The sequence below is a fragment of the Pan troglodytes genome, chromosome 5, assembly GCF_028858775.2.
Source record: "Pan troglodytes isolate AG18354 chromosome 5, NHGRI_mPanTro3-v2.0_pri, whole genome shotgun sequence".
Taxonomy (NCBI): domain Eukaryota; kingdom Metazoa; phylum Chordata; class Mammalia; order Primates; family Hominidae; genus Pan; species Pan troglodytes.
Window position 1 is genome coordinate 85,204,368 of NC_072403.2, and position 13,903 is coordinate 85,218,270.

The 13,903-nt window shown below is 46.8% G+C and overlaps 2 protein-coding genes and 1 pseudogene across 4 annotated transcripts in view; 2 read left to right on the forward strand and 1 right to left on the reverse strand.

The window, feature by feature from the left end:
• KHDC1 (KH domain containing 1) overlaps positions 1-13,903 on the reverse strand; it is a 68,458-nt gene that overhangs the window by 18,785 nt on the left and 35,770 nt on the right. The window contains exon 1 of one of the 3 annotated variants that reach the window (XM_016955851.4): positions 2,690-3,130. The exons of 1 other annotated variant lie outside the window; for it this stretch is intronic. The gene's annotated coding sequence lies outside the window, so the exon portion shown is untranslated. Of the gene's footprint in view, positions 1-2,689; positions 3,131-13,903 lie in introns of those variants that run through there. One more of the 3 variants, XM_016955853.3, reaches the window with a different exon arrangement.
• The window catches only part of KHDC3L (KH domain containing 3 like, subcortical maternal complex member), a 100,911-nt gene continuing 90,271 nt past the window's right edge, over positions 3,264-13,903 (forward strand). Inside the window, exon 1 of the mRNA XM_009451519.5 lies at positions 3,264-3,338. The gene's annotated coding sequence lies outside the window, so the exon portion shown is untranslated. The remainder of the gene's footprint in view (positions 3,339-13,903) is intronic.
• Positions 3,280-13,903, forward strand: part of LOC107975194 (eukaryotic translation initiation factor 3 subunit E-like) — a 29,607-nt pseudogene continuing 18,983 nt past the window's right edge.

A 13,903-nucleotide genomic window follows, 5' to 3' on the forward strand; every position in this document is an offset into this window, starting at 1 on the left:
CAGCTTTCCTCATTCCTACTTTAGAGTCCGCTATTGTGCCTTTATGCCTTCAAATTGGGGTATACCCATATATCCATATAAAAAACATTTTTCTTTCTGTAATCATTACAGGGGAGTCCAGTGTGATTTACAGAACAAATTGAAATCATTCTATCAAGATGTAACAAAAAATTAAGGGGAAGGCTCTGGGCTGGGCAATGTTAATTAGCCCCTAACCCACCCTATCATCTTTCTCTAGTTCACAAAGATAACTGTCAATTTATCCTCAATGTTCAGAATAATGCCTTATACCTAGTAAGCAATCAACAAATATTTGTTTAGAGAATGAGTAAACTATTACCATAGTTTATTTATCTGCTGAAATTATATTTTTCTAATTTTAAACTATTATGCAAAAAAATTTCCAGTTAAATATTTTGCATACCTCTTTTTGAACACCTGTTTATCTGTAGAATAAAAAAGTTAAATTAGAATGTCTGAAGCAATGTTCTTCAGTATAATCAATATTACTTCAAAGATTAATTTTAATATTTTAACTTCAATTAATACTGCCAAATCTACCCCCACCCCTAGCAGTGGCTATCCTGATTTATACTTCTACTAAGAATATTCACTTTTCCACAAAATTGATATTTTCAAATCTCAGTTTTAGCCAGTGTGGGAGAAAATGGATCTCTCTATTTTTTTGCTTTGCATGCCAGCATCACTAGTGCAGTTAAGCATCTTTTTTATGTGGTCAGTTTTATTTCATTCTTACTTCTTCATCTATTGTCTATTTATACATTTGCCCATTTCTCTGTAGGGTTGTCTTTTTCTTATATATATTTGTTTTCACTATCTATTCCAGATGTTAATTCTTTGTGCACTGTATGTTTCCTCTTTTTAAACTTTATTCATGGCATTTTTGTTCTATGAAACATTTTAGCCCATAATCTCACATCATGGAAGAGTAATTACCTTGCAAACCTCTCTTGTCTACTCCTACTCAGTAGCATCAAATCCAGTTGATTCAAGTCTTGCCCTCTCTTTAGAGGAAATATAGTGTGGTGATTAGAAGCATAGGCCAGGCATGGTGGCTCACGCCTGTAATCCCAGCACTTTGGGAGGCCGAGGTGAGCAGATTACCTGAGGTCAGGAGTTTGAGACCAGCCTGGCCAACATGGTGAAACCCCGTCTTTACTAAAAATACAAAAATTAGCTGGGCATGGTGGCGCATGCCTGTAATCCCAGCTACTTGAGAGGCTGAGGCACGAGAATGGCTTGAACCCAGAAGGCGGGGATTGCAGTGAGCTAAGATCACGCCACTGCCTGGTGACAGAGCTAGACTCTGTCTCAAAAAAAATAAATAAATAAATAAAATTTTTTTTAAAAAATAAGCATAGACTCTAGGACCAGGCACAGTGGCTCACACCTGTAATCCCAACACTTTGGGAGGTCGAGGCGGGCGGACCCCTTGAGCCCAGGAATTTGAGACCCGCCTGGGCAATATGGTGAAACCCTGTCACTATAAAAAAAATACCAAAAAAAAAAAAAAAAAAATAGGCTGGGAATGGTGGCTCGCGCCTGTAATCCCAGCACTTTGGGAGGCCAAGGCGGGTGGATCACGAGGTCAGGAGTTTGAAACCAGCCTGGCCAAGGTGGTGAAACCCCGTCTCTGCTAAAAATACAAAAATTAGCTGGGCATGGTGGCAGGCACCTGTAATCCCAGCTACTCGGGAGGCTGAGGCAGGAGAATCGCTTGAACCCGGGAGATAGAGGTCGCAGTGAGCCAAGATCGCACCACTGCACTCCAGCCTGGGTGACACAGCAAGACTCCATCTCAAAAAAAAAAAAAAAAAAAAAGCCTAGCTGGGCAAGGTGGTATGTGCCTGCGGTCTCAGCTACTCAGGAGGTTGAGGTGAGAGAATTCATTGAGCCCGGCAGGTTGGGGCTGCAGTGAGCCATGATGGTGCCACAGCCCTCCAGCCTAGGCAGCAGGAAAGAGGCCCTTCTCAAAAAAAAAAAAAGCATAGACTCTGGGGCCAAATTGATGTGCTCAAGCAAAGGTTTTGCCACTTACGGTGTAACCTTGGGCCAGTTGCTTAACCTCTCTTGACCTCACTTGCCTTCTTTGTAAACCAGAGGTGATAATAGTATACCCATTTCATAGGGCTGTGGTGAGAACTAGAGGAGTTAATACATTTAAAGAGCTTAAAAGTGTCTGGTGCATAGCAAGTGCTACGTAAATGTTAAACCTTTCCTGCCCTTTTCATCTGCTCCTCCTTTCCCTTGTTTCCTGTTACAGCATTCCTTCTTTTTTTCTTACTATTTCCTCACTATGCCTTTGCTTGAATACTAAAAAGAAACTACTGGTCCAACAGCAGGCAACACCTCATGCGATTACTTTAAATGACTTCAAAATAATACAAACATATCCAGCACAATAGTTTACATTTTAAAGGTGTTACACCCATTTTGTTTTGAGATGTGTCAACAAAACCCGTGTTTCTTTTCTTTCTATAAGTTTAAAATGTCCCCAAATCAATTAACAATAGAGGAAAGTCACACTATCTGTTTTAATTTTTCTCTTTATACTGCTATCTCCTGTTTCCCCTGTTTTTACACTTCTTTGCAGCTCACTTTCCTTATCTGTAAGATATTCTTAGGATGAACTTAGTAAGAAATGTGCAAGATCTAGATGAAGACCCACCAGATAGGATGCTCTCTTGCAGACACGCAACTCACTGACTCAACCAATGAGGAAATTATCCCACAAAGCAGATAATCCTAATGGAGGGCAGAATTCAGGACTGAGCATCTCAGTGATGCCGCCGGGAACCCAGGCTTCTCTGTCCCTTCACCGGACTAACCGAGTTCGAGACCACAGGGGGGTCAGGTAGCCAAGGCTGGGCTTTGACGGTAGGAATGAAGGAGGTGAGGGTGGCGCGCCGCAGGCCTGGGCCACTCCCTGAGTAGGGCGGCGGCGGCGGCGGCGGCGGCGGCGGCTTCGGCAGCGGCGGCAGCGGCTGCAGGCCTGGCCGATTGTGAGGAGACAGCGGTACCTCCTGGGCCGCGCACTCGACCCTTCCAGGGGTCCCGGCTCGCGCCGCGGCCGCGCGAGGCGCGCTCGAGCGGAAGTGGCGGCGACCCCGCCGGAAGCGCGCGGCTGCGGCGCGGGAAGCAACCCAGAGCCCTCCTCCTGCCTGCTCTGTGTAGGAGACAGCCTGCGGAGCCCACTGCCGGCACGCAGAGAGCCCAGCAGCTCTTGAGTCCAGGAAGCAAGGGTGGGAGGAGGGACGAGCCAGTGGCAATGACCCAGACCCGGATGACCCCCATTGCTGAGCCAGCGGAGCTGCTTGGTGAGTGGCCTCCAGGCGGCATCTCTTGCTCTCAGCCCGGAGGGGGTTTTGGGGACCCAGGCTGTGGGGCTGCCTCTTCCCATGCCTTCAGTTCACCCCGATATGGGGTGAAAAACCCTAGAGACCCTCGGGAGTCGGTCCACCAAGGGAGGTCCAGACTCCCCAGGAATGTTGCCTGGGGAGGGTTGTCGCGGTGGGTGGGGTGGGGGGGGTGACCCAGGCCCACCCTCTGCAGGGCACTTAAAATGCTCCACATCCCCAGTGGATGCCTGTCACGCATCACACCGTGGTGTATTTGAGATCCCATATGCTCCACATCCCCAGTGGATGCCTGTCACGCATCACACCGTGGTGTATTTGAGATCCCATCTGCCACTTGGGCTGGAGGGAAATGAATGTTTTTGGGTTTCTTGTCATTGCTTCCTGCGGATTCCATTTTACTCCTGTTCGTTTATGGCCTCAAACATGAATTTGAAGAATTTTGCCCTCCCTGGCAGTATTGGGAAGAAGATTCTTTTGTTCAAGTCCGTTTGGACAATTAGATGGGAGTATTTACAAAAGGTCGGGCTGGGCACAGTGGTTCACACCTGTAATCCCAACACTTTGGGAGGCCAAAGAGCAAGGATCTCTTGAGCCCAGGAGTTCGAAACCAGCTGGGGCAACAGAGGGAGAACTTGTCTCTACAAAAAATTTAAAAATTAGCTGGGCATGGTGGTGCACGCCTGTAGCCCAAGCTATATGGGAAGCTGAGGTGGGAGGATTGCTTGAGCCCGAGAGTTTGAGGCTGCTGTGAGCTGAGATCACGCCACTGCATTCCAGCCTGGGCAACAAAGCAAGACCCTGTCTGAGGTCAACTCTGCCCCCAGGAAGGTATGGGACCTTGCAATCTTATCTAGGTTGCGTCTTTTTCACTGAAATCACGAAATCATTAAGGTAAGTAGGGAAGGGTCAAGATAGCTAAGATGAGTGAGGGGACACAGACACCAATAAAAGTTCTAACTTTGAGGACTCCTCCAGTATTCTTTTCATCCTAAAGCTTCTGGCCTATCAGCTAGTTCAGACACAGCCTAGGAGTCTCAAGCCAGTACAGGAACAAGGAGGCAGGTTGCCCTCTTGGGGCAAAGCTGTGGCCCCACCCTTGATGAAGAACACCTGTAGGAACCCAGGACCTGTGAGCAGGTAGAGTCCTGAAGGTTTAAGATTCTGTGGAGCAGGTATGTGCAGTGCCAGTGCGCAACCAGCAACTGATGGACAGGAATAGGTAGAGCTGCTCTGAGTGCATTCCTTTGGCAAGCCTGGGCCAGAGGCACACAGGAAGGAATTAGTCATGTGGTATCATAGGCCAGGTGTGGAAGCAAATGAGCCAGAGTGGAACCAGGACCAGCCAGGGCCAAGGCAGGGAGAAGAGTTCCTCTAGCTGACATTGACAGGAAAGCAGAGTCAAAAACCTGGAATGGTTTGCTTCAAAGACTGGATGCTGCCTAATGACCTCGAAAGCCAGTGATACCTGGACTCTTGAGTGAGCAAGGCAGATTTTGGAATGAGCACACAACTTCAAGTAAGCCCAGAGATGATTACCTGTAGTTTCTGCTGCTCTTCGAGGCAGAATCATCTGAGAACTGATTGAGGAGTGCATGTATATCCCAGAGACTAGTGCACTCTAGGATAAAAGGAGTCATTCAGCCCTTACTTGTGGTTGGATGCAGGGTGTAGTTTCAATAAAATGTCACAGAACAAATTTCTAAGACCTTTAGGTTGAGTGAGTGTTAGAGTTTGTCTAGTAGTATATTTCTCATCAGTTACCTATTTAGCTGTTCTGCATAGGCCTTTGAGATAAGGAAATAAGTAAGATAAATTCTCCCCAGAAACCGCAAAACAATTATAATGTTGAGAGAAGAATGAAGTAGTAACTGTCTGTACTGAAGAAGGAATTCGGTGTACAGAAAAGAGGTCACTGCCTGAGGTCAGGAGTTCAAGATCAGCCTGGCCAACATGGTGAAACCCCATCTCTACAAAAATACAAAAATTAGTCGGGCATGATGGTGGGTGCCTGTAATCCCAGCTACTCGGGAGGCTGAGGCAGGAGAATTGCTAGAACCTGGGAGGTGGAAGTTGCAGTGAGCCAAGACTGTGCCATTGCACTCTGGCCTGGGCAACTGAGCGAGACTCCGTCTCAAAAAAAAAAAAAAAAAAAAGGTAACGTGACTGGTCACTGTGAGCTGGATTGGAGGAAGGTGGGAATGGAGACTAAGGGCTCTTGCTGAGAGGAGTTTGAGTAAGCCTTTTTCAGGTTCTCTTGTCTTTAGCATTTAAATCCTGGACTTCATAAGTAGACTGACAGTTGTGGCATCAACACAACTAAAAGGCAGGGTTACCCTCTTAGAGTACACTTGGAAAATCAGTCTGAAATGAAAGAAACTTTCTTGGTGAAGTGGAAGTGGAAGTTTTGGTTGGGTGCAGTGGCTCATACCTGTAATCCTAACATTTTGGGAGGCAAAGGTGGGAGGATTGCTTGAGACCAGGAGTTTGAGACCAGCCTGGGCAACATGGCGAGATCCCTTTTCTTTTTCTTTTTTTTGGGGGGAGACGAGGTCTGGCTTTGTTACCCAGGCTAAAGTGCAGTGCAATGGCATTCTAACACTCACCCAACCTAAGGGTCTTAGTATCCATACAAAAAGCATTGACAAAAAGCATGCCATATGTTAAGATCAAGGTTTATCTTTGGGTGTTGAGTGCAACACTTGTTATAAGAAGCAAAATAAACTTAGAAGCAAAGGAGTGGATGAAGATCTGTCTTGGGAGAAAATCCAAAGATTAGTTGTGATCAGAGTATAGTACCTTTTGGCCTGACTTATATAACAAACTCTGCAATATGTTAAAACCTTTAATGAAAACAAGGGAGATGTTGGACTCTAATGTCACTCTTAATAATGAAATAACCAACATTTGTTGAGCTTTTTACTACATACCACAGGTGTTCTTCTAAGCTTTTTACTTTCATTAGCTCAATAGTCCTTGCCTTATCATATAATAGGCACTACTGCATGGATATATGTTGTCATTTACTGAGGAAGCAATTATCAAGAGCCCAGACAATAAGCTGAGAAATCTGAGTTGACTTTAAAGTCCTCCTGTGTTTCAACAAGGGTGCCAAGACCATTCAATGGAGGAGGGACAGTCTTTTCAAAAAATGGTACTTGGAAAGCTGGATACCCACATACAAAAGAATGTTGTTGGCCTCCTTACCTTATACCAGATACAGAACTTAAAGTGGATCAAAGACCTAAATGTAAAACTGTTAGAAGAAAACACAGGGCAAAAGCTTCATGATGTTAGATTTGGCAATGATTTCTCAGATATGACTCCAAAAGCATATGCAACAACAACAAAAAAGATGAATTGGATTTCATCAAAATTATAAACTTTTGTGCATCAAAGAACATGAAGAAGAATGAAAAGACAACCCACAGAATGAGAAAAAAATATTTGCAAATCATGTATCTGATAAGAGATAAATATACAGGATAACAACCCAATTGAAACATAAAGTAGCCAAGTGCATTGGCACACACTTATAGTCCCTACTATTCAGGAGGCTGAGGCAGGAGGATTGCTGAGCCCAGAAGTTCGAGACCAGCGTGGGCAACATTGCAAGGCCCTATCTCAAACAATAAATTATAAGCAAAGGACTTAAATAGACATTTCTCCAAAGACGATATACAAATGGCCAATAAGAACATGAAAAGATGTTCAACATCACTAGTCATTAGGGAAATGCAGATCAAAACCACAATGAGATACCAGTTCATACCCATTAGAATGGCTGTCATCAAAAAAATGGGGCCAAGCACGGTGGCTTACGCCTGTAATCCCAGCACTCTAGGAGGCCAAGGCAGGTGGATCACCTAAGGTCAGGAGTTCAAGACCAACCTGGCCAACATGGCAAAACCCCATCTCTACTAAAAAAATGCAAAAAGTAGCTGGTTGTGGTGGCAGGCGCCTGTAGTCCCAGCTACTCGGGAGGCTGAGGCACGAGAATTGCTTGAACCTGGGAGACAGAGGTTGGAGTGAGCTGAGATCACGCCACTGCACTCCAGACTGGGTGACAGAGGAAGACTCCATCTCAAAAAAAAGAAAAAAGAAAAGAAAAAATGGAAAAGACAAAATTGTTGGCAAAGATATTGAGAAATTTGAACCCTTGTTATTACTGGTAGGAATATAAAATGGTGCAGCCACTGTGGAAAACAGTTTAATGTGTCCTCAGAAAGTTAGAGAATTACCTTATGACCCAGCAATTCCATTTTTAGGTATATATTCAAAAGAATTGAAAGCAGAGACTGAAATAAGTGCAGATACTTGGATGCCAGTATTTATAATAGCATTATTCACAGTGGCCAAAATGTGGAACCAACCCAAGAATTGATGAGCAGATGAATGGATAAACAAAATGTGATTTAGACATACAACGGAATATTATTCAGCCTTTTTTTTTTTTTTGAGACGGAGTTTCGTTCTTGTTGCCCAGCCTGGAGTGCGATGGCCTGATCTCAGCTCACTGCAACATCCGCCTCCTGGGTTCAAGCAATTCTCCTGCCTCAACCCCCCGAGTAGCTGGGATTACAGGCACACGCCACCATGCCCAGCTAATTTTGTATTTTTAGTAGAGACGGGATTTTTCTCCATGTTGGTCATGTGTCCGGAATTGGTGGGTTCTTGGTCTCACTGACTTCGAGAATGAAGCCGCGGACCCTCACGGTGAGTGTTACAGCTCTTAAGGTGGCACATCTGGAGTTTGTTCCTTCTTATGTTTGGATGTGTTCGGAGTTTCTTCCTTCTGGTGGGTTCGTGGTCTCCCTGGCTCAGGACTGAAGCTGCAGACCTTCACCGTGAGTGTTACAGCTCTTAAGGCGGCGCATCTGGAGTTTTTCGTTCCTCCCAGTGGGCTCGTGGTCTCGCTGGCTTCAGGAGTGAAGCTGCAGACTTTCGCGGTGAGTGTTACAGCTCATAAAAGCAGTGTGGCCCCAAAGAGTAAGCAGCAGCAAGATTTATTGCAAAGAGCAAAGAACAAAGCTTCCACGGTGTGGAAGGGGACCCCAACGGGTTGCCGCTGCTGGCTCGGGAAGCCTGCTTTTATTCTTTTATCTGGCCCCACCCACGTCCTGCTGATTGGTAGGGCCAAGTGGTCTGTTTTGGACAGGGCGCTGATTGGTGCGTTTACAATCCCTGAGCTAGACATAAAGGTTCTTCGCGTCCCCACTAGATTAACCAGATACGGAGTGTGGATACAAAGGTTCTCCAAGGCCCCACCAGAACAGCTAGATACAGAGTGTCGATTGGTGCACTCACAAACCCTGAGCTAGACACAGGGTGCTGATTGGTGTATTTACAATCCCTGAGCTAGATATAAAGACTCTCCACGTCCCCACCAGACTCAGGAGCCCAGCTGGCTTCGCCTAGTGGATCCTGCACCAGGGCTGCAGGTGGAGGTGCCTGCCAGTCCTGCGCCCTGCGGTCGCACTCCTCAGCCCTTGGGTGGTCGATGGGACTGGGCGCCATGGAGCCTGGGGTGGTGCTCGTCGGGGAGCTCAGGCAGCACAGGAGCCCGTGGAGTGGGTGGGCGGCTCAGGCATGGCGGGCTGCAGTTCCCGAGCCCTTGCCCCGCGGGAAGGCAGCTAAGGCTCGGTGAGAAATCGAGCCCAGCGCCGGTGGACTGGCACTGCTGGGGGACCCAGTACACCCTCCGCAGCCGCTGGCCCGGGTGCTAAGCCCCTCATTGCCCGGGGCCGGCAGGGCCGGCCGGCTGCTCCGAGTATGGGGCCACCAAGCCCATGCCCACCCGGAACTCCAGCTGGCCTGCAAGCACCGCGCGCAGCCCCGGTTCCCGCTCGCGCCTCTCCCTCCACACCTCCCTGCAAGCTGAGGGAGCCGGCTCTGGCCTTGGCCAGCCCAGAAAGGGGCTCCCACAGTGCAGCGGTGGGCCGAAGGGCTCCTCAAGTGCCGCCAAAGTGGGAGCCCAGGCAGAGGAGGTGCCGAGAGCGAGCGAGGGCTGTGAGGACTGCCAGCAGGCTGTCACCTCTCAGTCAGGCTGGTCTCAAACTCCCAACCTCACGTGATCTGCCCGCCTGGGCCTCCCAAAGTGCTGGGATTACAGGCATGAGTCATTGTGCCCAGGCTGAATCTTTTTATGTTTATTGTTTGTGGATTTTGTTTCATTCTTACGAATGCCCTCCTTATTCCACGACTATAAAATATTTGCTAATGGTTTCCTGTGGTATGGTTTGAGTTTTCTTTTTTACATTTAAATGTTTGATGTTCCTGAGGTGTGATTCGATTTAGGTTGTTAGGTATAGTTCAAATGAATTTTTATTATTTTTATTATTTTACCTATTTAAGTCTAATTTTACTGTTTGTTGTTGTTGTTGTTGTTGAAGACAGAGCCTCACTCTGCCACCCAGGCTGGAGTGCAGTGGTGTGATCATAGCTCACTGCAGCCTCAAATTCCTGGACTCCAGTTATCTTCCCACCTCAGTCTCCTGAGCAGCTGGGACTACAGGCATGGACCACTATGCCTGGCCAATTTTTTAATTGTTTTTATTTTTGTGGAGACAAGGTCTCACCATCTTGCCCAGGCTGATCTCAAGCTCCTTGGCTCAAGCGATCCTCCCTCCTTGGCCTCCCAAAGTGCTGGGATTACAGGTGTGACCTATTGCACCTGGCCTCAAATGGATTTTTAATAGGTTATAACCTGTTTATTCCAATGGTAATTCAATCCTTGATTGAGTAATCCGCCTTTTCCACAGTAATCTGAATTGTCCCCTTTATTAAATATTAAATTTCTATGCATATATGTGGGTGTATTTTTGGTTTTCTGTTCTATTTCATTGATTGGTCTTTTCATGCATTAATAAAACTGCAGCCTTTTATTTATTGAAGTATTGTACTATTTAGTACACGGATAGGACTAAGCCTTTTTCATGCCTGTTTTTTGTAGAGCTTGTAGTTTAGGAATCATTTTAAAATTTTTACATGGTTTAACCCAGGAGGCAGAGGTTGCAGTGAGCTGAGATTTTGCCACTACACTCCAACCTGGGCAACAGAGCGAGACTCCATTCCAAAAAAATAAGAAAAACAGAAAAATAATAATTACATCTGCAAAGACCTTATTTCCAGGTAAGTCCACATTCACAAGTATCAGGAATTAGAACTTGGACATATCTTTTTGAGGTATTCAATTTAACCCACTACACCCAGTTGACAATATATATCAACACCCTCTTCACTTAGTGTGCTGAAGGAATTGATCCTATAGTGGAAAAGTTTTTGTTTCTATTTTTTCTTTTTTTTTTTTCTGAAATCGAGTTTTGCTCTTGTCGCCCAGGCTAGAGTGCAGTGGCGTGATCTCAGCTCACTGCAACCTCCACCTCCCAGGTTCAAATGATTCTCCTGCCTCAGCCTCCCGAGTAGCTGGGACTACAGGCACGTGCCACCATGCCTGGCTAATTTTTTGTATTTTTAGTAGAGACGGGGTTTTACCATCTTGGCCAGGCTGGTCTCGATCTCCTGACCTCATGATCCACCCACATCGGCCTCTCAAAGTGCTGGGATTACAAGCGTGAGCCACCACGCCCGGCCTGTTGCTCTTTTTCTTTGTACATTCTGTTAATATTTTCATCGTTAATTAGTAAATCATGGCAGTGTTTTTCAGACTGCAAGTTGTCACCCATTAGAGAATGGTGAAATTAGCTTAGTCGGTCACAATCAATACCCTTTATAATATAAAAGAATGTAGCAAAGTCTATTAATTTCTTTTTGAAATATATAGACATGATGTAAAATGTTTTGGTTTGTTGTTGTTGTTGTTGTTGGGGGGGACAGAATCTCACTCTGACGCCCAGGCTGGAGTGCAGTGGCACGATCTCAGCTCACTGCAACCACCTCCGCCCTCTGGGTCCAAGTGATTTTCTGCCTCAGCCTCCTCAGTAGCTGGGATTACAGGCACCCGCCACCACACCTGGCTAATTTTGTATTTTTAGTAGACACAGGGTTTCACCATCTTGGCCAGGCTGGTCTTGAACTCCTGACCTCGTGATCCACCTGCCTTGGCCTCCCAAAGTGCTGGGATTACAGGTGTAATCCACCGTGCCTGGTGTAAAATGTATTTTTTATTATGAGTCTAAGTCAAAAAAGCATAAGAAACAGGTATGATGCATTCCTACCTTGTAATAATGAATAGCCATTAAGAAGACTGAGGTTAGGCTGGGTGCAGTGGCTCACACCTGTAATCTCAGCACTATGGGAGGCCGAGGCGGGTGGATCACCTGAGGTCAGGAGTTCAAGACCAGCCTGGCCAACATGGTGAAACCCCTTCTCTACTAAAACTACAAGAATTAGCCAAGCATGGTCGCGCATGCCTGTAATCCCAGCTACTAGGGGGTGCTGAGGCAGGAGGATCGCTTGAACCTGGGAGGCAGATGTTGCAGTGAGCTGAGATCGTGCCACTGCACTCCAGCCTGGGCAACAGAGTGAGACTCCATCTCAAAAAAAAATAAGAAGACTGAGGTTGATCAGTATGTACTGACAGATGGGGATGTCCTTGGTACATATGGATGTGGACTGAAAAATCAACTCTTTATAGTGTAATCCCATTTTAAAAAAAAGGTTACAAATTGTGCTTTTCTATGAGTAGTGTTGACTGTCAACACCAGACAACACTACTCATAGAAAAGCACAATTTGTCTCTAAAGGTCCACCAGAAAAAACTTTTGATCATGCAAACCTAAGTTTATTAGAATTCCTATGCCATCATTTTTGTTTGTTTGTTTTTGAGACGGAGTCTTGCTCTGTCGCCCACGCTGGAGTGCAATGGAGCGATCTCGGCTCACTGCAATCTCTGCCTCCCAGGTTCAAGCTATTCTCCTGCCTCAGACTCCCAAGTAGCTGGGACTACAGGCACCTGCCACCACGTCGGGGTTTCACCATGTTGTCTAAGCTGGTCTCGAACTGCTGACCTTGTGATCCGCCCACCCTGGCCTCCCAAAGTGCTGGGATTACAGGCGTGAGCCACCGCGCCCAGCCCTCCTACACCATCTTGACAGAACCTTAGTACAATCTCAGAAGGAAAAAGCCAGGTAGAAGGCCAGACGTGGTGGCTCACACCTGTAATCCCAGCGCTTTGGGAGGCTGAGGTGGGCATGTCACTTCAGATCAGGAGTTCCAGACCAGCCTAGCCAACATGGTAAGACCCCGTCTCTTCTAAAAATACAAAAAAATTAGCCAGGTTTGGTGGCGGGTGCCTGTAATCCCAGTTACTCAGGAGGCTAAGGCAGGAGAATCGCTTGAACCCAGAAGGCAGAGGTTGCAGTGAGCCAAGATGGCACCACTGCACTCCAGCCTGGGTGACAGAGCAAGACTCCATCTCAGGGGGGAAAAGAAAAAAAAAGAAGAAAACAGGGAGAGATCTTTATATTTTAGGGCCTGGGCTGGATAATTTTTTCTTTTCTTTTCTTTTTTTGGAGATGGAGTCTCCCTCTGTCACCCAGGCTGGAGTGCAATGGGGTGATCTTGGCTCACTGCAACATCCACCTCCCAGGTTCAAGTGATTCTCCTGCCTCAGCCTCCCAAGTAGCTGGGATTATAGGCACGTGCCACCACGCCTGGCTAATTTTTGTATTTTTAGTAGAGATGGGGTTTCACCATGTTGGCCAGGCTGGTGGCGAACTCTTGACCTCAGGTGATCCGCCCACCTCGGCCTCCCAAAGTGCTGGGATTACAGGCGTGAGCCACCGCGCCCAGCTTTTTTGTTTGTTTGTTTGTTTGTTTGTTTTTGAGACGGAGTCTCTCTCTGTTGCCCAGGCTGGAGTGCAATGGCGTGATCTCGGCTCACTGCAACCTTCGCCTCCTGGGTTCAAGCAATTCTCCTGTCTCAGCCTCCCAAGTAGCTGGGATTACAGGCACGTGCCACAACGCCCAGCTAATTTTTGTATTTTCAGTAGAGATAGGGTTTCACCATGTTGGCCAGGCTGGTCTCGAACTCCTGACCTGAAGTGATCCCCCCGCCTCGGCCTCCCAAAGTGCTGGAATTATAGGCATGAGCAACCACTCCCAGCCTAAAATTGACATTTTAAAATGTTATTTTATTTATTCATTTTAAAATAATAGTAATAAGCCAGGCACAGGCCGGGCGCAGTGGCTCACGCCTGTAGTCCCAGCACTTTGGGAGGCCAAGGTAAGCAGATCATGAGGTCAGGAGATCGAGACCATCCTGGCTAACACGGTGAAACCCCGTCTCTACTAAAAATACAAAAAATTAGCCGGGCGTGGTGGTGGGCGCCTGTAGTCCCAGCAACTCAGGAGGCTGAGGAGGCAGGAGAATGGCGTGAACCCGGGAGGTGGAGCTTGCAGTGAGCCGAGATCACGCCACTGCCCTCCAGACTGGGCAACAGGGCAATACTCTGTCTTAGAAAAAATAAAAAAATAAGCCAGGCACAATGGTTCACACCTGTAATCCTAACACTTTGGGAAGCAAAGGTGGGAGGATCACTTGAAGCCAAGAGTGGAGACCAGCC